General features: G+C 38.5%; 2 long non-coding RNA genes across 3 annotated transcripts in view; one reads left to right on the top strand and one right to left on the bottom strand.

Moving 5' to 3' along the window:
• Positions 1–24009, top strand: part of LOC132679405 (uncharacterized) — an 81766-nt gene that overhangs the window by 38288 nt on the left and 19469 nt on the right. The gene's annotated exons all lie outside the window — the stretch shown is intronic.
• LOC132679404 (uncharacterized) overlaps positions 20654–24009 on the bottom strand; it is a 556619-nt gene continuing 553263 nt past the window's right edge. The window contains exon 6 of the long non-coding RNA XR_009610138.3: positions 20654–20827. This is a non-coding gene — a long non-coding RNA (uncharacterized LOC132679404). The remainder of the gene's footprint in view (positions 20828–24009) is intronic.

Below are 24009 nucleotides of genomic sequence, written 5' to 3'. Positions count from 1 at the left end.
CCTAGGGGCACCTGAGTGGCTCAGCCAGTTAAGCATCCAACTTCAGCTCAGGTCATGATCTCATGGTTTGTGAGTTTGAGACTTGTGTCAGGCTCCGAGCTAACAGTTTGGAGCTGGAAGCCTGCCTTGAATTCTGTGTTTCCCTCTCTCTCTGTTCCTGCCCCACTCGCGCTCTGTCTCTCTCTCAAAAATAAATAAACATAAAAAAAAAAAAAAAAAGAATCCAACAGCTGGGATGCCTTTTCAACTCCTAATGGATTTAATTAGTGGTAAAAGTTGAATTTTACAACATCGACAAAAATAAGGGCAGAGGAGTGGATGAAGAAGAGAAGAAAGCAACATAATGAGGAGCAAAGAGAAGAAATAATTTCAAAAAATATGTCTTAATTTCTTCCTGACTTTTTAAGAGAGCTAGAGTTTTATAAATCAGCTAAAACTATCTTGCTTAAACTTCCAAGAATTACTGTTGTGGACTGAATATCTGTGGCCCCTCGCTCCAAAATTCATAGGTTGATATCTAACCCCCAGTGTGATAGGGTTTAGAAGTGGGGCCTTTGGGAGGTAATTCGGTCATGAGGCGGCGGCCATCATGAATGGAATCAGTGCCTTTATAAGAGGCCAGAGAGCCAGCTCTTTCTACCACTTGAGGATACAAGAAGTTAGCTGTCTGGAACCCAGAAGAGGGCCCTCACTGGAACCCCACCACTCCGGTATCCTGATCTTGGACTTCCATCCTCCAGAACTGCAAGAAATAAATTTTGTTTGCTTATAAGTAAAAAAAAAAAATAATAAAAAAAAATAAACTGTGTGCCGAATATGGTTTTAGAATGTATTTGAAATTGTTCTTTTTACCTCACACTACTCACTGATTAAAGTATTATTCTAGAGACAATTTCACAAGAAATGTTTTCAAAATATAAATACTTACAGTTTACACACTTGATTATTTTCTTGGAAACATTCTGCAATTCATATGAAAGGCAAAACTTCAGTGATACATTTTTTAAACATTTATAAAATTTAATTTATAAAATTAAATATATAAGTTACATTATATATCATTAATATATATTAATGCTTTATTCAAAAATATAAAAATATTAAAATAGTAATAATATTAAAATAAAGTATTTATTTATATATATTGCATTTTCAAAGCAAATAGATCACTAATAAACCTAAAAGCCATTTTTGATGTTTATTATTTTCACATCTTTATAGTGTTTCCTTTAATTTACCAGCTCCTCCTATGCGAAATGCTGGCTTCTATCACATTAGAACCCTTGTGGTTTTTTGCCACTGTTCATTGCCTTATTTATTTATTTATTTATTTATTTATTTTATTTATTTTTTTTATTTATTTATGTTAACCTACAGTGCAATATTGGTTTCAGGAGTAGAATTCAGTGATTCACCACTTACATAAACAACCAGTGCTCATCATAACAAGTGCCCTCCTTAGCACCCATCACTCATCTGGCCCATCCTCCTCCCCACTTCCTCCAACAACCCCTCAGTTTGTTCTCTATTTTTATGAGTGTCTTATTTTTTCCCTCTTTTTTTTTCCCCTTCTTCCCATATGTTCATCTGTTTTGTTTGTTAAATTCCACATACGAGTGAAATCATATGGTATTTGTCTTTCTCAGACTGACTTACTTCATTTAGCATAATACACTCTAGCTCTATCCACGTCATTGCAAATGGCAAGATTTCATTTTTTGATGGCTAAGTAATATTCCATTGTATATCTATCTATCTATCTATCTATCTATCTATCTATACATATACACTATCTATCTATCTATCTATCTATCTATCTATCTATCTATCTATCTCTACATATACACATACTACATCTTTTTTATCAATTCATCAGTCAGTGAACGTTTGGGCCCTTTCCATAGTTTTGCTACTGTTGCTAATGCTGCTATAAATGGCAGGGTGCATGTACCCCTTCGAATCAGCATTTTTGTATCTTTGGATAAATACCTAGCAGTACAATTACTGGATTATAGGGTAGTTCTCTTTTTAACTTTCTCAGGAAGCTCCATACTGTTTTCCAGAGCAGCTGTACCAGTTTGCATTCCCACCAGCAGTGCAAGAGGGTTCCCTTTTCTCTGCATCCTCACCAACACCTGTTATTTCCTGTGTTTTTAATTTAGCCATTCTGCCAGGTGTGAGGTGGTGTATCATCATGGTTTTGGTTTGTATTTCCCTGATGATGAGTGATGTTGAGCATTTTTTTCATGTGTCTGTTAGCCACGTGGATGTCTTCTTTGCTGCTTCCTCTTTTGTGAAACACAACATGCACATTTCAGCTCCTCTTTCTCTCTGACAGCTGTGCTCATTCTTGTCCCCAATTACCTTGGAAGCTTCTTTTCCTCTTCCTTCTCTGACCTGTTTATGTCCTAAGGGGCGCTCTTCCCTCTTTCTTTTCACACAACTCACTCCCCCTTAGTAATCTTATCACTCCTATCACAAGCCCTAAACTGTGGCTACCAACCCATCTTTTATGTAGAGTAGAGGATGGCAAACTTTTTCTGAAAGGGCCAAATAGTAGACAATTTAAGTCTGGCAGTCCATACGGTCTCTGTCACAACTACCCAACTCTGCTGTTGTAGCACAGACACAGCCATAGATAAGACATGAACAAATGAGCATGGCTGTGTTCCAATAAAACCCTGGAATTTGAATTTCATGCAAATTTCACATGTGATGACATACGTTAGGGGCTGAATTGTGTTCCTCCCAAATTTTTATGTTGAAGTCCTAGCTCCTAGTACATCAGGATGTGGCTGAATGTGGAAATTGAGTCAATGAAAATGAGGTCATTATGGTGAGCCCTGATGCATTATGACCGGTACCCTTATAAAAAGAGGAAATTGGGATAGAGAGATACAAAAGGAAGACCATGTGAAGATTCAGGGAGAAGACAGTCATCTGTGAGGCCTCAGAACAAACCAACCCTCCATCACCTTGCGGACACCTCAGACTTCTAGTCTCCAGAGTGGTGAGAAAATAAATTTCTGTTATTTAAACTACCTAGTCTGTGGTACTTTTTAATTGCAGCCCTGCAAGTTAATGCAACATATTTTTCTTGTTTTGATTTTCTTCAACCATTTAAATACGGCAAAACTAGTGTTAGCTCACAGGATGTACAAAAACAGGTAATAGGCCACATAGGGCTTGCTGGGCCCAGTTTGCTAAGGCCTGATCTGGAGGTCTTTTTCAAGCTTCATTTTATTTTATTTTATTTTATTTTATTTTATTTTATTTTATTTAAAATTTTTTTAACGTTTATTTATTTTTGAGACAGAGAGAGACAGAGCATGAATGGGGGAGGGTCAGAGAGAGGGAGACACAGAATCTGAAACAGGCTCTAGGCTCTGAGCTGTCAGCACAGAGCCCGACGCAGGGCTCAAACTCACAGACCGCAAAATCATGACCTGAGCTGAAGTCGGACGCTTAACCGACTGAGCCACCCAGGCGCCCCAAGCTTCATTTTATAAAAGCGACCACTGTGTTACCTCCTCAGATTTCTCACACTCAACCTGTCTCAAGTAATTTGATCATAATTTGGCTAATACCTTCCCTGCCTTTGTGTTCTCTGCTTTGTTGAGTACAACTATCCTCTATTCAGTCACCCACACTGTAAACCTAGTAGTTATCCTAGATTCCTCCCTTTCCTTCATTTCCCACATCTTATAAAGGACCAATTCTCACTGATTTCACTTTTTAACATTTTCTCATCTATGTGACATCTTCTATCACTTAATCTGTTGTAATACTGTGCAAATTTGTCCTGATCTTCCGTTTTACTGTCCACACTGCTGCCAGAGAGATTGTCTAAAATCTAAATCTAATTATATTGCTCCTCTGCTTAAACTCTTTCAAAGGTTCCCTGGTATCTAAAACCTGAGCTTCTGAACATGATATACACTGTATTCCATGAGGTCTTACTTCATCAAATTCAGTCTTTGATGGGTTCTGCTTTCAACAACAGTTCAAATGAAATACTTGCCATTTCCAGGAAGAGGCATAAGGTGACCTGCCTCTCTGCCTTTATTTGTGCCTTTCTTGCTGCAATACTTCCCCTCTCTCTCTTCACATGATGAACATTTGCTCCTTGATCATGGGAGCTAGTTTTCTTTTTCAGTTCTCACACAAGACTTAGCAAAAGGTAAGCTCTTCAAAAATATGTTAATGAATGGTGATCAGAAAAGCTGTGTAAGAGATGAATATATATGTATATATATATTCACTCATATATACATATTCACTCATATATATATTCGCTCATATATATACATATACAAGTATACATATATATATATATATATACATATATATGTGTATATATATATATGACACTAACATGTCTGCATGTTTCTGTATACAAACAGAATTTTTGTGTGTATTTATGCACACAAAAATCTCTACTTTTTGGCTCAGCCAGCAGTGGTATAACAGGTGTGGCAACTGTTAAAGCCAAGTTGAAGGACAACTGGACTCCAAAGAGTCTGGATCCAGGATTCCATAAGTTCAGGGTGCATCCAGAAACATCAAGAATCACTGTCCATTTCCTGCTTACTCCTTGAACTGTAGCTTTGTTAAGGCCATCTCCCCAAACCAGACATGCACTGTCCTCTGTTTCTAATTACTTAAGCCCTACATGTCCTCCATGGCTCCTTAGAGCTGTATTTCTTCAGGGATCCAAAAGCCTGCTGCCTCTGTTCCAGGATTTACTGACGATTCCCTTCTCTCCTATAACATTTAATATCCCTCTATTTAGCAGTAACGTTTAAAATTTCCTTCTGGTTCTGAGGACCTTTTTCCTTTTCTCTGTAAAATCCTCTGCTAGTGGTCATCTCAGCACATAGCCCAGTTCCAAGCACCATGTGGGCAATTGAAGAACCAGGGTCCGAAAGAGTCCTTTGTTTGGATCTCTCTTACAGCTCTGAGAATCTACTCTGTACTGCACACATGACTTTTAATATTTTGGGGTGTCACTGAACTTTTTGAGAATCCAGAAGATAGTATCCTTCTTCTCAGAAAAAATATGAATGTGCACACACACACACACACACACACCACTGACCCACACAATTTTACATTGAATTTTAAGGATTCATCAACCCCAACTTGCCAGGCTATACATTTCTTTGCCTACAGAAAACTTATTGTATTTTTCAATACTTTGCATGGTACCTAGGTGCTCAATAAATCTTGTCTGAGATAAACAGAACTGAACTCCAGCTTTTACCAGACTACATTTCCTATATTTGTATTCCATGCAGTACTTAGCACGGTGTCTTGGCAATAATAGTAATTTAATAAATATTTGTTGAATCAAATTGAAATGTGCTTTCTTTGTATCTCAGAGAAACATCAATTACAGTGATATAGGTAGATGGGGCTAAATAAATATTTAGAATGACTCTTTCAACACTTAATCTTATTGTTTTAACATCCTACAGCCTGGAATCCACTAAAGTAAGTACATTAGTGTTAATAGATACACTTTTAATCTTTTTTTCATGAAGTGTTTAAATTTTGAAGTATTTAGGTGTAAAGCAACAAAGTAGAATTTATTCATCCTTTTATAAATGTCACTACATTCTATTTTGAGAATAATGTGAATAAGGACCAGGTCTGAGAATTCTAAAAAGAAGCATTTCTACTAGGGAAGGAAGAATATGAGGCACCTTTTTCTTCCACAATCAACCCAAATGTCTCACCACTTAAAACAGATTCTCTTCTGCTTGGGTAGCAATCCTGTTCTTAGCAGTTTTTGGAATAATGAACAACCCTCTTCATAATGACAGAAGTTTGAGCCTTAAAAATAAAATAAATAATTAAAAAGGAGAAAGGAGAGCTGACTGATTGGAACGACACCAAATTTTTATTTTCAATGGCATTTGTAGCTGCTAGAAGTGACACAATTTGTGTCAGTCTAGGAACTTGAGGTAACCAAACATAAATTGTAATTGACCAAATTAAAGTCAGAAGAATTGTAATTAGTTCATTAAATAAATGGTGTGGAGAATTTCCCAACTTAGTGGTGAGATACAAAACAACAGACCATCTATTCAATAGAAAATAAGATAAAAAGGGATAAAACAAGAACAAAAACCTAACTTTCTCTTCAAAGGAAGCAAAGAAAAGACAATAGAAAGAAACATTAAAAAAGGAAGATTCAATTAGCAAGGAAGGAAAAAAGGAGAGAAATCCAAGTGGGATTCTCTGGGAGGGAAAAGAACGTGATGAGAGTTTAGATCATCATCTATAAATAGCCTCTTATTTTATAAATCCTTCATGTGATGCATAGATTATACGGTGAGCCTCCCTTGTCCTTAATATGTACAGTCTCCCGGCACATACCTTTTAAGGCAATCTGCAATAGTAAGCACAAAGAACTAGCTCTGGAAAATGACTTGGGCTTCTCTCTTTAAAAAAACAAGAAGAAAATTGATGAGGAGAGAATCTGGGAACATTGCACAAATTGTCAGGAGGGCACAGAAGGGATAAGTCTTAGTAGACTATGAAATAATTCAGAGGAATTGTATGCCCCTCTTCTTCTAACTTACCGGTGTGAGGGATAATGTTAATTACCATCCTATAATGAACCTTCCTCCAAATAACACAGGCAACCCCTTTACCTGTCATTCTTCACAGACGTGTCAGGTCTTGTGTTCTGTTGGTCTCTTCTCACCCCTTTGTTCTGACTTTCAATTCTGCAAGATGCTAGTGGTGGTCGGGCTGAGGATGGAAAAGCAGAGAGTATGAAAGGGCAGATATTTTGTAATTAATTTTTTAATGCTTTGTTGTGTTTTCAAGAACTCCCTTCCATGTTTCTAATCACTTGAATGGAAGGAGCAGTCTTTGTAATCCTATACCAAATTTAATACTCTTTTTCAGGTTTTTAGCAGGGCAAAGAATTGGCAAAGGTACCCATCATGATAGTTGGCACTTCTCTTGAATATTCTTTATTACTGGCCATCATTATTTTTTAAAGAAGAAAAAAACCTTATTTTTAAAGAGGAAATAAAATATATCTTGAGACACCCCCTCCCACCCTGCTGACATAGGGATATGTTACACACATCTGTGTTCCTAGCCTACTCTTCCCACCTGTCCGAGAGAACCAGAGTGGCTGAATTAAAAGCATTCATCTGTGGCTTGATGGGCATGGTCAGTGGATTTCCCCTTCCACCAGACAAATTTCAAGACATTTAAAAATCTATGCCATCGTTTTCTAGGAAGATAAATACATCTTCCCTCAGTCAATTATCCCGAGAATAACTCTCTCCTACACATTTCTTCTACCCAAAAAGATAATGTAGAGTTTTGTTTTGGTATTTTTGTTACAAAAGAAAAGTGTTGTATCTTGAGAATTAAAAAGATATATAATTTATACTTCCCATTGACAATTTTTCACCATAAATCTCTTTGTACTCTCATTGAGTTTTTCAAAATGTCCATGGAAACAATGACTTAAGATGATAATGAGTGCCGATAAGAGAGGCTTCATTTCTCTAAGGACTGTCATCTGTTCTAAAACTCACTTTTTAGATTCAATACCCCTCCTTTTGTTCTCTAAATCTCTCCCATTGGCTACAAAAAAACTGTTGTTTTGTACATTTCCATTTTGGGGATTTTTGTAATATTTCATATGATCTCGCTGGGGAACCTCATTCTGTACCATAATTTGAAATATTTTCTATCAACAGCTCCCAAACCTACACCTCCACCACAGCCCTCCCTCTTCACCTTTAATACTAGAGGACATATCCACCTGCTTATTCAACACGTTCCTATGGAAGGCTGTTTTTCCCCAGTAACTGAAACTAGACCAGCTCATTCTCCCAGATTCCATCTCTCATGATAATCACAATTGCCCTGGATGTCATTTTTAACACCTTCCATTAACTCACAGCCTCCTTTCTTCTCTGCCTCACATAGTGTCATCCAATGATTCATCAAATCCTGTGAATTTCCCCTTTGATGTGTCTCATGAAGTCATCCCATCATTGCTATTATTACTGCCAGGTGGTATTACAGTGTCTTACCATCTCTTGCCTAGATTATTGTAAGGACATCCTAAATGATCTGATTTCAATGTCATCTGTATATACTTTCAGAGTTTTTACAAAAATATGATCGTCTAAGTCCCTTCAATGAAGTTTCCTGCTATATCCTTTTTAAATTCCTTCTAAATCTGGCCTCTGCCTACCTTTTCAGCCTCATCTCTTACCATTTATAGCACCACTTAACTATTCTGTGCATAGTTACATATCAAATGAAATGCCTGCAAATTTTAATAGCTCATATTAATATCTACCAATTTTGCATTATATATATATGACAAAATTTCTAATCTTTACTATTACAAACTATTATAAACAATGTTCCAAAGACCATCCTTGTGCATAAAGCTCTTCATATTTTCATGTAATTATCTCCAAGTCCACAGGGTACCTACAAAGAGGACCATATGACACCTGAACATGCAAAGGGTTGCATGGGAGCAAAGAAACCCTGAGATTATTGAGTCTGGATCTTCTAACATGGCTGAGAAATGTGCCTGCTTTTGGCTTTGGAGGGAGACATTATACTGGAGAGCAAGGATGCTTGTCCTTTGTTCTGGAGAAAGATACTATTTTCCAAGACTGTAAGCAAGCCTGCTCTTTGCTCCAGATGGAGACATTATCTCTATCTTTCAAAGCTGTTCACTAGACAAACATTCTTGAAATGATAGTTTGGAGCAAAAGGCAGTCAATGACTCATTTTTCAAGACAAGCAAAAATGTGAGAGACCCATGGATAACTGTCTTCCTACAAAATTCATCCTTTGTTTCTAAGCCATTTTGGCTTCTGGCAAATATTCCCATGAGTATGTGACTGCATCAGCCACTCTGATCTGACCAACAGAGGCTGGGGCCAGATTCTTTCAATTTGTCTCAGATAGAATTTAATTCAGGTCGATATCCATAGGACTTTAAGCAGCAGGATGATGCTAGCTTGCAGGATTGACATTAACCATAGCCCCCCAAATCCCACACCATACCAGCTGAATAAATCCCACAAAAGCATCATGATCTACCTTAGAAAGCCAGGTGGCTTTCTCAAGGCTGTATTTTGACTTTCTCACTAGATTGAAAGCATTAATTCAGGTATATGGCTACATCTAGATCAAAATCTGTCCTCTATAACAGCCCTGACCAGTGGTGTGATTAATCATTTCAGCTGATGCCAGTGACAAATTTCATGCTGCTTTTTTAATTAGATGATGACTATTAAAGGTGTCTCCAGGGCACACACAATAATGTAGCATTAATCCCTCCAGAAGTTTCCCCAGGTAATCAAGGATGGCTAATTTTGAGAGATCTTTAAGTCATCTAAGGGCAAAATAATCTATTGGTGGTGTTTCTTTAAACATTTGAAGGTCTTATGACCACCCCTTAGGCACAAGTCACCATATTTTGGGGAGGGAGGCAAGGTAATGTCTGGTTTCAACACAGAGAGTATAGTCATAGAGGTGTGTGTGGTGTCCGTGGAAAAAACATGTTGTCTCTAATTGTCAGTCTCCATCAGTAGTACTTACATCAATTGTGAGCCCAGTTTGACAGTAATCAAATATGGCCTCCCACTGGCTGGTAACCCTTACAATTCCTGGTTCTGTTTGAATTTTTTAATCTAGTTCTCAGGCAGTTCTTCTGACCCACCCTATTTGTCCACAGCACCAACCAGGTGTCACTTATCTGTCCCATGGAATGACTGACAGTTACAGCAATGGAGAAAGGCAAGTACCCCGAGGTGTTGATGGATGTTTTGTGTGCTTGTTAGCTGAGGTGGGACCATAATCTGTTCTTTTCCATAGTTTTTTAAGCTGGGTTCCAGGAAAGAGCAATCATATCTTGGTCAGGCCCATCTGACAGGGCATGGCAGATCTAGCAGTCAGTTTTTCAAAGTGTTTGCAACAACTTAGGAGAGCCACACAAGATATTTTACCCCATGAATAAAGTGGCAGGGGTGATTATGAAAGAAAGAATTTATTAATGCTCTTTTTCCCTCATACCTTTTGGTGTCTGAACTGTTCTTTCCCCAGAGAATAGAGATGCTGTTTTCCCTCAACTACCACAAAATCTGTGTATAGCTATATCTTCACCTTTTTTCTAACCATCTCCTACTCATACAGAAGGATCAGGTGAAAGAGAGACATGGGAATTTTTATAAAAATTATCAAAACCCTTATGCTCCCCACTTTGACAAATTGGCCATTATCGGAGGAAACTTAAAGCACTGCACTTGACCAAGTAGTTATTATCCTTATGTTCTAAGCCCATGGTTATTCAATCAGATAAGCCAAGTGGCTGACCAAAATTAAGTTAGAATTCATTAGGTCCCCTTTTGGCTGGGCTGCCACCAAGAGGGTTACCAATCAGGCCATCCTGAGGTGGATTTTAGGGACAAAAAAAGTCATTATGCCTAGGAATATCTCAGAAATATTAATTTGCAAAATAGATCTATTTAACCCCCCTTTTGTCCTGATCATTATGACAATTATCCAGGAAGTGGCCAAAGTACAATGAACATTTATGTAGATAGCCATATTCAGTGACCAAATTGTCCTTAAACTGTGTGGACCAGGATGAGGTGGGGAGTTAAAGTCAGAGAGCTTTGAAGTCAATGTTTTATGAGGCCATTCTAAAAATCAATAATATCAGAGGATTGTGAATGGTCAAGTACATGGAAGATAACCAAAACCTTGCTATCACCCCTTATTCACTGGATTTTGTGATAAGAGCTGCATGACTGTCAAACTGCACATGAACTGAAAAGCTGAAAGCCTGACACCTATTAGTGGCCAGAGTTGACTGATTGGACTGGAAAGGCAACCTCATAACGTGAAAAGTGTCAATAGTGGTAAGGTGCCATGGATAACCCTAAGAGGGGGGTCAAGGACCAGTTGTAGCCAGTCTGTCAAAAAGATTCCTACACTCTTCCAGACTATAGTTTTACAAGTAGCAGAACAAACATCTAGGCAACAGTCCAAGATTCCTTCAATCTATAAGTAGGTTCATCAAGGGTAGTAAAGGCTAAAGCTATGAAAGTGTCTTAAGCTCTGCCCACAGAGAGGAACAACCAGTCATTTTTGGTTCTGTATGGCCAGCACTAAGGTTGAGGAGCCAGAGCTGATCAGTAGACACTGCTAGGTTTCTGCTTAATCTGAATCATCAATGAACTAGGCCCAGATATTTAGGGGAAACTCTGTGAATTCAGGGCACCACTCAGGGCACATAGTCAGTAGCTTTATTTTAGGCTGCAGAGATGTCAGAAAGAGATGATAGGAAGAATTTTATGTTTCCCACTAGCATTTTTCCAGATGTGCTCTTACTGATCAGAAAAATCCCCCTAGGACTTTATGAACATTCATAGTACAAGCATGTGAAACATTAATATCAATTATATATTCAGCAAGGGAAGCCACAACAATATAGTACACTGAAATAACCCAAAGAGTCCAATCCACAAGTTCATTTTAACTTCCTTTCTCCACTGCAAACCTTTCCCAAACCCTGTCAGTTGAATTTGGGCATCCCTTTCCTCACCCTAGGATCATATAGGACAGTAACTTTCTGCCTGTACCTAAAAGAGCTATAAAAATTTAGGTCCTTACCCTCTCCAAAGTTCTGCATGTTACTAGGATGAATAGGTATGGACTTCAGTCCCCCTTGGGAACAAGGAAACTTTAGCTTTTCTCCCTAATTATCTTTCTTTGTAAAGCAGCTAAGATCAGGCTAGTGAGGGAGGGAGGGAAAGGAAATGCAGAAGGTGAGAGTACTCTTGTGCTATTAAGTAAGGCACACTTACTGTAGGTCTCCAGTGACACAGTGGTTTTTCATGGCTCAACCAAACAAAATTCCCATGTTAGTGGTTCACCAAAGGCCTTTATCAACCAGGTTTATCATCACTTACACACATACTTCAGCTTTGGGGACCCTCTGATTCGGTAGCCCTAGGCACACTGCTTTGAGATTGTTGCTTTCAGGTTTGTACACTTTGATTCACTTGGGATTGATTTGAGCAATAGTCATCTTTTTTTTTTAATTTTTTTATGTTTTTATTTTATTTTATTTTGAGAGAGAGAGCAAGAGAGAGACAGTGCAAGTAGGGGAGGGGCACAGAGAGAGGGAGACACAGAATCTGAAGCAGGCCCCAGGCTCTGAGCTGTCAGCACAGAGCCCGAGGCAGGGCTCGAACCCACAAACTGCAAGATCATGACCTGAGGTGAAGTCGGACGTTTTACCGACTGAGCCACTCAGGCACCCCTGAACAATAGTCATCCTTTTAAATGGAATCTATCTTAATCTGTATCATTTGCTATCCCATGGCCAAAATAGTATACCTTAGGTTTATACCCAGTTTCAGTAGAAAGGCTAGGGAGTATTCTGTGGTGTCAGGGCTGACTACAAAAATTTATCTAAAATTCTTTGGGTCAATTTTTCATTCTCCAGCAAGTAAACTCCTTTGGTATTGTTAGCCCAATGAGGGAAGCAAGAGTCCAAAGTCTAGTCAATATCTCACCTGTGGCTTCTCAAGGGAATTTATGTGTCCAGGAAATCTCCCTGGGAGGGCCTAATTTCCCTTAGTGCAGCCATGACCCACTGCAAAATAAAACAAAAAAACAAAAAACAAAACAAAACAAAAAAAACCTTGTGACCTTTTACTGTCATCTCTGAATGGAACTAAGTTAGTCATGTTAAACTATGGAGAGACTGAGCCATGAAACTGCCCAGTTGTTGCCATTTTTTCTTAACAAGCAGGAAGTGCCTGGCTTCTCATCCCTTCATCTCTTTAGTAAACCAGCCAATGTTCTATAATTTGCCTAGATCCTGCCCATACTATTCATGGATTATCCTTCTTTCAGCCAAGTGGAGTGGACACTCTTTAGTTATTATCTGAAATGGGTTGGAAATTCTATTTACTTAGTATGACTCATAGTATTAGTTGCTAGTTGTTTCAATGGGGTTGACCTAAGACTGACTGCGGTATTGTCAAGGAATCCTCCTCCTTCAACATAGGAGAAAAGTTAGCAACAATCAGGCCACCATTCATGTGTCTGTCTGTGAGACTACTTCCTGGCATTTGGCCTACAAACAACTCCCTAATACTTCCTCATTAAGAGGTAAGAAAACAGAGGACCATTTACTGCCAGGCTGGCCATACAATTTGATTGCTATGTTTACTATAGGTAAAATTCCTAGGGGTTTCTCTCAAATACCACTAATTTCCCCATAAGGCCCTAACTTTTCCTCTTCCAGAAAGTGTATCTTTGTCAGTATCCCACCACCAAACTGTTGAGATCTGTGATGGGTCTGAGACTTTACTCTACTTGGGAGCTAGTGTGTTAGCCTGCCACAATTTTATGGGTGCTCGTCATAGATGTGAGACTCCTTTTTCCAACCCAAAGAACTTCATTACTCATAGCACAGCAACCAGCATGGAAGTCAACATATATTGTGTTGAAGAACTGAGACCAAGCTCTCCCAGAGCAAATAAAGAGGGTTAGATGATAACTGCATATGCAGTAGGTTGTGCTCTAGGAGATGAACTCTGAACCTGGGAACCCAAATCTTTTATAATGGGCAGTAGGCACACCTGAATATGCCTTGGAGGGAGACATTATCTTTATTATACTGGACAGTAAGCAAATCTGCCTCTTCCTCTGGAGAGAAATGACATTTCTATCTTACAAGGCTGTTTCTATACAAACATCCTTAAAAATTCAGTCTTAGAACAAAAGGCTTTGCTCCCAAGACAGAGAGAAACATGAAAGACCCATGGAGATTTTCTCTTATCACTTTTCATTCTATACATTCCACCATAGTTCAGGAACAGGGCACCTAATTCCAGGACTCAGAATGCTTCAATCTATCTCATCTCACCATAGTTAATATATCACCTGGATAATAAACATTTCCTTTCAGGACTCCTGTTCTCTTGGGCCATATGCCGGTTTAAAGATTAAGGCATTCAAAGCAAAGTTATTTTTCACAACATGAATCTTTATTCACTTTTCTAGTTTCCTACTTCTTTTCACTCTACCTCTTACCCTCTTCATGGAAAATGTTTCTTATTTGATGGATTATATTCATAAAATTAAAGTACTTTTTAAATAAACAAAATAGATTTTATTGTATTAAATATTATACTCAGTATGTTTAGAACATGACTAGCAAAAACACCTGCCCTATACTGGACAGCGACTTAAAAACCTAGAAAAATACGGGCTGTACTTAAATTAAATAAAGATGGAGACAATATTGTTAAGGTTATGAGAAATGAAGATTTACACTGTGCATAGGATTTAGTATTGTGATTTCCCCTCAAATATGAGAACCGCATTATAGGGCGAAGTTGAACAGTGAGCAATCTGCCTCACATTTCATTTAGCTGATTAAGTTTTATAGAGGAGATAAAATTTCAATTCAATAACTCTAAGATATGTTGTTTCAGCCCTTACCTTAATAGCTTTAGTCAGGTTCCATGTAAGATGCTTACACAAAAACATAATGGAAAACCAGGGTTTTGGTGTAAGATCAAAGTAAATGTCAGGATATCTATAGCAGAATGCACTAATGGTTCAAATTAATTCATTCCAATGGGATGCACTTAAACTACATCTCGCTCAGTCATAGGAAAACATTAGAAGTATGGAATATATGCATATATCCAGCAATGCATGATGACAAAAAATACTCTTTATAAAATGAATTGAGGGCAAGTTTCTCTTCACCATTATAAAAGTATACTGTATTGTAATTTAGAGAATTAAAAAAAATTCTAACTAGTTAATATCAACCACGTGTCTTTTGTCAAATCATTCATGAGTAGGATGCCCATTTACAGAATAACAAAGCTCTAGAATAATCTTTTTGCAGTTGTCTTTTTAATGAAGTATTACCATTTTTGAGATGGATATATGACTTTAGGAATACTGACTATTTCTTTAACGATGAGAAATCTCAGCATTTACTGACAGTGAGAGGAAGGAATTACATTTTATACTATAAAAGTTGCTTTCTTTTCTAGAATGCATGTGATATGAAAGGTGAGGCCTATGACACGTCCTTTAAAGACACAGGAAAGAAAGTCATGTCATTTCCCTCCAATTTTAATTGTTCTAGTCAGCAACAATTTTCCAGCTCCCTGTCAAGGAAGGGAAAAATGGTAAATTAAGTCCTTATGTACAAACCTGTCCCAAAACCAGAATTCTCTTGCCTTCATATGGAAACCACTGGATCATCACAGGGTTCACCTGAGTCCCATGGAAAAAACTATTTAAACTCATGTCTGGATTGCACAGGTGATCCCATCTGTCAGTCTTGTGAGACCCTTTCTTCTCTCTCTGTCCTTAATTGTTCTTTATTTTCTCTTCTGGCAAGAAAGCAGTAGTCAAGGCAAGCTGGGAACCAGAGTGTTATCAACTTGTTTGTGATGCTTTATTACCTGGCTTTGTGCAAAGCTCTAATAACAAGGAAAGGTGGTATTGGCCTGTTAATAATTAATAGCACCCAGTGCAAATGAAGTACTTCTGTCATAGGGCTTCATCAGTAAGGTCACGGTACAATAGGGGTTGCGGGTTCTGTAAGCATGAGTGGTATTTGCATATGTCAGAACAGACCGTGCATGCTAACAGTACAAACACTTCACATCTGCTTCTGTTTACTCCCATGCTAACACCCCAAAGTACAGGAGTCCCGTGTTAATTGCTCAGTTACATATTGACTGTTGATGTGTTCTCCACAGAGCTTTTCATAAGTGCACTGTTGCAAATAAACTGCTAATGACTTTGCTTATTCCAGCCAACCTTTTAAGGAAATCTACAACATACATGCAGATTAATGATTCCTCTATTTAGCAGTGTGTCTTGTGACTAGGTTTGCATAGAGGCAGTATCAATTAAGTAGCAATTATCTGCAAAGTGGAAAAAAAGAGGGAAGATATAAATAAGTAATGAGTGTGATGGTAAAATCTCTGAGAACAACTAGAATTGAACTCTGAGGCAAGGGCACCGACTAGTGAACATTTTTCCCCATATTTTCTTATACCTGAAACCCATGGAGCCCCCATGGAAACCAGAATAACAGACACTTAAGTTCTTAGGAATTTTTTATATTTGATTTTCAAGGTGATCACTATATTGAAACAGCAAAGAAACAAGGAAAAGCAAGGCTGAACTTAAACACTATTAACAAGACAGTTTATAAAGAAAAGAAAAGAAAAGAAAAGAGAAAAGAAAATGAAAAAAGGGAGAGGAAAGGAAAGGAAAGGAAAGGAAAAGAAAGGAAAAATTGGCCCTATAAATGTCTATTCTCTGAAAGGACGTGGCAAAAACATAACAGATTTTCTATGTATTTTATCAACAGAGGTCAGCACAGAGTCCTAATTTATCCTTCTATTCTTGTCAAACAATGGCCTTTATCAGTATCTCATAAGACTTATCTGGAAAATTCCACATTATCTGGTTATAAATGAAAAGACCAAGCTGGGTTCTGAAGATATGCGAAACACCCAAATTGGTAGGGTTAGTAACAAATTTTACAGAATCTACTTTTGTTTACTAATGTTGGTTTATAGCAACCAAATAGGTTCTTCCAGGTCAGGCTTCTCTCAGGAGATAGTCAGAGAGGCAGAGGACAGGGCCACTTGGCTATGGTCCTTGTTAACCAAGACAGTTTTGACCTCAACAGCAATGGACTGAACAGGATGTGAATTGGAGCAGAGAGTCAAATGTTTCAAGGTTTCTCCAGAAGATCTAGAGCCCAACAGTTCCTTTGATAGCTTTTCTCCTCAGGGCTGACTATCATAGGTCAAAAAAAAGAAGAAAAAATTTAACCTATCGTAATCATATTTTCCAAATCTTAAACAAGGACAAATGGTTTGACAAATATATATGGGTAAAGACCATTAGAAATGTGAACTGCAATGGCTAGCATACAGTTAGAGTCTGAGACAAAAAGACTCAATAAAACAGAAGTTTACACAACAACAAAGTATATTTTGCTGCAATATTCCAATCCTAAGTGAAGCTCCTGGCTTCTGGGCTGCTCTGCTCCATCTGGTAAGCCAGGAATTGTGGAGGCCACTGAGGTACACCACCCAGATTTTATTAAAGAAAATCTGCTGTGAGACTAGCTGCTGTAGCTTCAGATCTGTACAGATATTCATGTTGAGGCCACGCTAATGCCCAGGCTACTCCTAGCCAATGAATAAGCATGGCAGGGGCACCAGAGGCAGGCCATTTTTGTCCAAAGCAAGAATCCTCTAGTGGGAGATTTTGGTCAGGGACTCCACATTGCCTTGACTGAGACTTCTCAGAGATGCTCTGCAATCTGGAGCACACCCCACTCCCGCCTCCTTCCTCCCTGCTCTCCATCCAGAGGTTTCAGAACTGACTGTAGCCCAAAGGCTCTCCCCATATCTCCTTCTCCCTCTCTCCTTTGCCTTTCACAAATTTTCCCTTTAGTATTTGCTGTAGGTTCAGGCTCATTTAGGTGCAGTGTTTTCTTGTAACTAAAAAGTCTTGGGGCACCTGGGTGGCTCACTCTGTTAAGTGGCCTACTCTTGATTTTAGGCACCATCTCACAGCTGGTGAGTTCAAGCCCTGCGTCCGGCTCTGTGCTGACAGCAAGGAGCCTGTTTGAGATTCTACCTCTCTCTCTGCCCCTCCCTGGTTTGTTCTCTCTCTGTCTCTCTCAAAATAAATAAACTAGGGGCACCTGGGTGGCTCAGTCGGTTAAACGTCCGACTTCGGCTCAGGTCATGATCTCACGGTCTGTGAGTTCGAGCCCCGCGTTGGGCTCTGTGCTGACAGCTCAGAGCCTGGAGCCTGTTTCAGATTCTGTGTCTCCCTCTCTCTGACCCTCCCCCATTCATGCTCTGTCTCACTCTGTCTCAAAAATAAATAAACGTTAAAAAATTAAAATAAATAAATAAATAAATAAACTAATTAAAAAAAAAAAAAAAAGGAAAGGAAAGAAAGTCTTTGAACAACTGGAGGTACCCATTCCCCTATCTGTAATTCTTTGGGTCAAATGTGATTCTGAATTCAGAATAGGGTGCATTCTACCTTATATCATATACCAACCCCATTTGGGGCACTCCACAGTGACCATACAGTAAAATCCAAACATGCATGCAAAGTAGGATAAATAGAGGCTATACATGATCTAACATAAACATATACACGATTGCACAAATTTTTGCCAAAAATACATAGAGATAATGCTAGGAATTATCTCTGAATATATTACAAAACAAACAACAAAATAATTAAGGAAATAAAGCAAAGGTTTTTGGTTTTCAAAGCTTTATAGATTTCAGAATTGTAAACTATTTAATTTTTGTACTATTACTACTAGTTTCCCCCTCATCACATTAATCAGCCATTATATCCTAAGCTAATTATTCTCAAGCTTCAATATCAAAAAGGATCTCCTGGGGGCAGTTTTCAACTCTCAAATTTTTATTCAGTGTGTCTAGTGTAAGGCCTAGAATCTGCATTTGAACAAGCTGGTTAACCCCATCTTCACTTGTGATCCTGATACAGAAAGTTCTGAGATTCAAACTTTGAAAATATTGTTCTAGACTTTGAGTTCACTTTTCACTATGATAAACTACCAATATCACTAGTTCCAGGCTTAATCTCATGAATTTTGAAGTTTGTTGCTTTTTTGAACATAGAACCAGCAAGCTAGCTTATTGTTCTTCCTCTTTGACTCTATCTACATTTGCAGCTAAGTCATACAGCATTTACTTCCTCGTGTGGTATTAACTTCATCAATAATTCTTCAGGGCTATTTATCTCGGAATGACAGAAGTTAATACTTTTTTTTTTTTTTTTTTTTTTTGGAACTGAAATAGAGCTGAATAATTTCTACTTATCTTTGAATATCTTTCTCACCAGAGTATCAGCTTGAGCATATAGAGTTGTTCAAGGAGTCCCCTGTTCCCATGATAGTTGGAGTTATAGGTAGAAAAACTATAGACACCTCTGGTAGGTAAGTGAATCCACAATAGGAATAGCAGGACAACTGACATGAAATATGTTTGTAAGTGTACTCTCACTCAGTACTACTTTTTAGCTTGGTTCTCTTGCAGGAACAATTTTCTTTTGACCTAGTAAAGCAAGTAATATTTCTAAAGTTTCCTTTCCCTTTCCAAAGATATTCTTATTTCTGTTTTAAATTGAGTGCTTCCCAAAATTGAAGACTAATCAAAGACTGTAATGGGATATGTTAGAAGGAAAAAAACAAGGTCTGTAAAAGGGTCCAGGTATTTACTTGAGTAATATGTTTACTGCAAACAAATGTTTGCTCACTCCTGAGTAGGAATTTAAAGTCCTCTGCTGAAAACAGCTTGAATGGCCATTGATATTAATATTAATAAGGGGAACACAAGAAAACCTAAATCTGAAAGCATTCTTTAGAATTACATGAATACCATTACTTCCATAGGTTTCATGATTATCAAACTGGGGAATATGACATTTTGCTAGAATTTAACCGGAATTAGAGGTTAAATGTGGTGTATATCCCCAGTGAAACAATTTTAAGAAAATGTTAGAAAAAAATGAATACTTTTTATGCTAAAATAAGCAGAGACATTATGGTACAGAATACAAAGTTTGTGTGCTTTAATTAGTAAAACACACATCTCTTTAGAAATACCATAAATAAAAATGCCTCTTTAGACTAAGACCTCATAACATACAGAGGTCTGTCTTCTTTCTCAGTGATTCAGGGTAAGTTGGTGGGAAAGTTTAGGAAACACTACAGTTGATTGTGACATGTGGGGTTAGGTATTTCCTGCAAGGAGTGTAAACGTGCCTACTTTATTATTCTAGTGCCTGCTCTTGAATTCTCCATCTCAACTTGCAATATATGGAGTTGAAAGCCGTATGAAAATCGTGTGTTTTAGTTGTGCTACCAAGGATATGCAACAGGATGTTAAAATTGAACTATTTCTGACTCTGTTTTGGCTAAAGCCCCAAGACAATATTTGCCATATTCTAAAGTTAGACCACCTATGAAGGACTTGCAAGGAAATAGAGGAAATAGAGAAGGAACCCACAAGGCCCTTTTCCCCCTTCAGGTAACAACCTATAGCAGGCCAACTTGGGGTGAGGAGAAGCTCTGACTCAGATGAAGTTTGATTTTACACGGACTAGACATTTTAATTGCTGAAACGAGACTTTCCTTTTGTGACAAGAGGTGGTCGGAGGACCTTTTATTACCTAAGAATGACCAAAAAGTCATAGGATTTCCTCTCAATTTCATCTGAGCAGTAGAGCAAATAAACCTACAGAGTGGGTCTGAATGGGCAAGTGGAAGGAAAATAATGGTGTTTTTTGTTGTTTTTTTTTTTTTTTTTTTTTTACTATATGCCTGTTTGCCTGTGACTGGGACATGAATCAGGAAGAAAGAAGCAGTATAAGGAAACATTTAGAAATTTCTACTGATTCTTTTCTTTTGTGTTTGTTTGCTTTAAGGGGCTATTATGCTTATTTTTATGAACTCTAATTTTTTTTTTAACAAAATCAGGACTTTTCCTTTCCATTTTACAACACATTCTCTGCTTACCTCTGCTATATGCCCTGAGCTCATTCTCCATTCAATTCTGTTGTCAGTGTTCACTTTATCCATATTTTGCTTGCTTTAAAATATTATAGTGATATTGTGTATCATATTCTATAGGCTCTATATTTTCCCAATTTCCAGGTTTTATGGGAACTGTCTTCTGATTTCCAGAAATACCTGAAGCTGAAAACAGAAGAGGAAATTACATTGTAAAGAACAGAAAAATAAATAAATACTGGTTATAACTTCCCCCCCAAAGTGTTTATCACTTGGCCTACAAATTCCTGACCTGCTTACCAATTTATCTAATCAGGAGAAATAGACTGGCATCCAGGATATATAAATCAATCCAGTCCTATTATTATGAGAACACTGGCTTCAAAATCATAGGGCAAAATCATAGGACAAAGTGAGTAAAGAAAGAATTCATTTTACCATCAAGGGAAATATTTTTTTAAGGAAGTCTTAATTATATGAGAATTATCTTACTCTCTAAAACCAGACAGAGAGATTCATACTGAGATACTTGTTAAAGGTTAAATCTCAAATACTGAGCGGTGTTAAAAAATGGATCTTGAAAAGGTGCTAATAATAGGTGCAGATATTTATTGAGCACCTTTTAACTGTTAGGCACTGTGCTGGGTTCTGGCCACATACTGATAATGAATGGATGCTTCCTGATCTCTAGATGCTCAAAGGGTAGAAAAGAAAACACATATAAGTAAATTAATACTTAGAATTATACATACAATAAGAGGATATATAAAAGATAAACTGAGAGATGACCACGGGAAAGAGGGTTATCTCTGTTAGAAAGGGAGGCGGGGAGGCGCTTCTGGTCAAAGGTCAAGTCAGCACTGGCTTTTGAAGAATAGCCCAGGAGACGACGGGCACCTCAAATAGAAAAAGCAGAAAGCACAGAAGCTCACATGCAAAGCAGTGTGGCGTGTTCAGGAATCCCACTAGCAGGATCAAGTAAGTGGAACATTAAATGCACATGGACAGGAGTAATTAGGGCCAGTAAAGGAGGCAAAGGTGGTAGAAAAGGGCAGGTTATAAAAGGACTTTGCTAAGGAACTTCATCTTGAGGGCAGTAGGAAGTCAGTAGAAGATTTTATATGAGTGAGAGATGAATTGGTCAGTGATTTAAAAGAATTCGTGTAGGGGTGCCTGGGTGGCTCAGTTGGTTAAGTGTCTGACTTCGGCTCAGATCATGATGTCATGGTTCGTGGGTTAAAGCCCCGTGTCAGGTTCTGTGCTGACAGCTCAGAGCCTGGAGCCTGCTTCAGATTCTGTGTCTCCCTCTCTCTCTGCCCCTCCCCTGCTCATGCTCTGTCTCTCAAAAATAAATAAATGTTGAAAAAAGTAAAAAAATAAATAAATAAAAGAATTCATGTAGCTAAAAGCAAGACATGCAATAGAGGGAAGGGGAACCTACAAATAAAAATAAACCATATTCCTAGTGGCTGAAGAAGTAGAAAGAGGAGAGGAAGAACAAGAGAGATTTTAGAGGAAGAACACTTAGGGAGAGGGGTGGGGGTGGGGGAGAAAAGGAAAGAGAGAAAAGAAGAGAGAGAGAGCTGCAAACAAGAGGAAGATGAGAAAATGTAATGCAATTAAAGATAGTTTGCTTGAAATTTTTGAATCTAGGTGTATTAGGCAAAATTATGCCTCCCTTACCTGCCTTCAGAAGTTCCATTCTAATCCCTGGAATTTATAAATATGTAACCTTACTTGGTGGAAGGGACTTTGATGTAATTAAGTTGAGGATTTTCAAATGGGGAGATTATTCTGGATTAGCCAGGTGGGCCCTCTGTAATCATAGCAGCACAGTCACTTGAAATTTTTCCTCTGATAGTTCTAACATCTAAGTCTGGTTCTGTTGACTTACTTAAAAATTTTTAAATTTATTTTTATTTTAAAGAGAGGTTCAAGCAGGGGAGAGGGGCAGAGAGAGACAGAGAAGAGAGAGAGAGAGAGATCTCAAGTGGGCTCTACTAGCACGGAGCCTGACACGGGGCTCGATCCCACGAGTGTGGGACCGTGACCTGAGCCAAAATTGAGTTAGACGTTCAACCCACTGAGCCATCCAGGCGCTCCTGGTTCTGTTGATTTCTTTATGTCTTGGAAATGTTTTATATTTTCTTGCTTTTTGGGCCTCACTTCTTAAAACTGAATTCCTATAAATGAACAGTAGGAACCAAGGTAAATAATCTTTATGTTCAGAAATTGTTCATCTCTCCTTTCATCAGGCCGTTGATGTGGGTCTGACTCAAGGTGGTCAGTAGTTTACTTAGAATTTGTTGAACAGGCTTCCAATTATTCCAGTAGTAGACACCTACACCCCGTGTTTAGTGTAAGGACCGTGATTGCCAAAAAGTTTTTCTGTGTTCCTGCTCTTCGGACAGCTTTCAGGAGCCCCTGCACACCTGTGTCACATATTTCTCTCCTTGCTCGTGCCCTCCAAAGGCAGAGGTTGTTGTTGCTTGTCACTCAGGCACAAATGTACGGCTCTATGGAGGAAGAGGTGTTCTACCTGTCCTCCATCCTCAGTGTTCTAAGGGGCTTGCACCAAAGCCTGCTGGGTGGGGCTTTTGCAGTGTTCTAGTTCGTTTACTTTCAGTGGCAGACAGCTTCCTCCATCTTAGTCACTTCAGGTGGCTAAACAGAATACTATAGGGTGGGTGGCTAATAGATGACAAATATTTATTTCTTACAGTTCTGGAGGCTGGAAGCCCAAGATCCAGGTGCTGGCAGATTCAGTGTCTGGTCAGGAATTGCTTCCTATTTCATAGATGGCTGTCTTTTCACTACATCCTCACCTCGGGGTCTGGGTGAAGAAGGGCTCTGGGGTCTCTTTATATGGGTGCTCGTTCCATTCATGAGCACTCTACCCTCATGATCTAATCACTCCCAAAGGCCCCACCTCCAAATTCTCTCACACAGGGGATTAGGACTTTAACATAGGAATTCAGTCTATAGCTCCCTCCACACAGCATAGATTCTAGAGAGCATGCAGATTTCCTTCTTTTGTTTTTTTAATGTCTATTTATTTTTGAGAGAGAGAGAGAGAGAGAGAGAGCAGGGGCAGGGCTGAGAGAGAGGGAGACACAGAATCTGAAGTAGGCTCCAGGCTCTGAGCTGTCAGCACAGAGCCGGACGCAGAGTTGGAACTCACACGCCGTGAGATCCTGACCTGAGCCGAAGTCAGACACTTAACTAACTGAGCCACCCTGGTGCCCCTCCTTCTTATCTATGACAGCCTAACTGTCTTCTATGAGTGGGGTAGTTAGCAAGCATAAATTTCCTGCCCCTCCCCAGCAGCCTTAGATATACTTTTGTATCAGTGCAGGATCCTGGGCATA

Source organism: Panthera onca, chromosome A2, assembly GCF_046562875.1.
Source record: "Panthera onca isolate mPanOnc1 chromosome A2, mPanOnc1 haplotype 2, whole genome shotgun sequence".
NCBI lineage: Eukaryota > Metazoa > Chordata > Mammalia > Carnivora > Felidae > Panthera > Panthera onca.
The sequence above is the reverse complement of the archived record's forward strand: the minus strand, read 5'-3'. Positions and strand labels throughout refer to the sequence as shown.